Source organism: Cebus imitator, unplaced genomic scaffold (assembly GCF_001604975.1).
Source record: "Cebus imitator isolate Cc_AM_T3 unplaced genomic scaffold, Cebus_imitator-1.0 Scaffold237, whole genome shotgun sequence".
In the NCBI taxonomy this organism is placed as follows: domain Eukaryota; kingdom Metazoa; phylum Chordata; class Mammalia; order Primates; family Cebidae; genus Cebus; species Cebus imitator.
Genome location: NW_016107552.1, coordinates 3,005,928 through 3,007,548, shown reverse-complemented (window position 1 = coordinate 3,007,548; position 1,621 = coordinate 3,005,928). Strand labels below are relative to the sequence as shown.

The 1,621-nt window shown below is 44.1% G+C and overlaps 1 protein-coding gene and 1 long non-coding RNA gene across 4 annotated transcripts in view; one reads left to right on the top strand and one right to left on the bottom strand.

The window, feature by feature from the left end:
* KIAA1671 (KIAA1671 ortholog) overlaps window positions 1–1,621 on the top strand; it is a 247,635-nt gene that overhangs the window by 46,443 nt on the left and 199,571 nt on the right. The gene's annotated exons all lie outside the window — the stretch shown is intronic.
* LOC119466874 overlaps window positions 1,429–1,621 on the bottom strand; it is a 9,401-nt gene continuing 9,208 nt past the window's right edge. Inside the window, exon 3 of the long non-coding RNA XR_005195380.1 lies at window positions 1,429–1,600. This is a non-coding gene — a long non-coding RNA (uncharacterized LOC119466874). The remainder of the gene's footprint in view (window positions 1,601–1,621) is intronic.

Here is a 1,621-nt window from a genome sequence, read left to right as displayed (position 1 = left end):
GTAATCACCCATAATGCACATACAGGAAGGTACACACATTTTAGATGTCAACGAGACACACGTTTACATATGTATACAACATGTAATCACCCATATCAAGATACAGAACATTCCCAGGTCCCCAGAGAGGGTCTTTATACCCCTTCCTAGTCACAGTCCCCAAAGGTAATTGCTGTTCTACCTTCTGTCACCCTACCTCATAAAAATTTTGCCTGAATTTCATATACATGTCATTTTACAGAACACTTTAGAATCCTGCTTGTTTTGCAAACCTTAAAGCCTGTGGTATTTACCCATGTTTTCCCCTTATTTGTTTTAAATTTTTTTATTTTTTTGAGATGGACTCTCACTGTCGCCAGGCTGGAGTGCAGTGGCATGATCTCGGCTCACTGCAACCTCCACCTTCTGGGTTCAAGTGATTCTCTTGCCTCAGCCTCCTGCGTAGCTGGGAGTACAGGTGTGAGCCACCATGCCCAGCTAATTTTTGTATTTTTAGTAAAGATGGGGTTTCATCCTGTTGACCGGGATAGTCTTGATCTTTTGACCTCATGATCTGCCCACCTTGGCCTCCCAAAGTGCTGGGATTACAGGCGTGAGCCTGGCCTATCCGTGTTTTTTTCTTCTTGCCGTACAAATATTTTTTACTTACAATGGGGATACATCCTGATAAACCCATCATTAGTCAAAAATACTGTAAGTCAAAGTTGCATTTAGGTTAGGTGTGGTGGCACATACTTGTAATCTGAGCACTTTGTGGGGCTGAGGCAGAAGGATGGCCTGGGCCCAGGAGTTTTAGACTAGCCTGAGCAACATGGTGAAAACTATCTCTCCAAAAACAGAACATAAAACCCAACAAAAAAAATTAGATGGGCCCGGCAGTGTGGGCCTGTAGATCTAGCTACTTGGGAGGCTGAGGTGGGAGGGTCACTTGAGCCGGGAGGGCAGGCTGCATTGAGCCATGATTGCACCAGTGCACTCCAGCCTGGGTGACAAAGTAAGACCCTGTCTCAAAAACAAAAGAAATTGGCTGGGTGCAGTGGTTCATGCTTCCCAACACTTTGGGAGGTTGAGGCAGGTAGATCATGAGGTCAGGAAATCGAGACCATACTGGCCAATGTGGTGAAACGCTGTCTCTACTAAAAATAAATATAAAAAATTAGCTAGGTGTGGTGAGACGTGCCTGTAACCCCAACCACTTGGGAGGCTGAGGCAGGAGAACCGTTTGAACACGGGAGACGGAGATTGCAGTGAGCTGAGATCGTGCCACGGCACTCCAGCCTGGCGACAGAGCAAAACCATGGCGACAGAGCATCAAAACAAACAAAAACAAAAGGAATTGCACTGAATACTCTGATAAATGTATCACTTACTGTGAAGTTTAAAAACTAAGTGGAACCATCACAAATGAAACCATCCTATGTTGGAGACTATTTTTGCAGTTTGTGTATTGCTGTATTGTATGCTATTATGTGAATACGCCACAATTTATGTGTCAAGTGTAGTGCTGATGGACATCTGATGGTTTCCAGGTTCTGACTATTGAGGAGGAAGCTATTGCAAACATTTACATATAAGTCTTTCATTTCCATTGAGTAGATACCTAGGAGTAGAATTGCCAGGT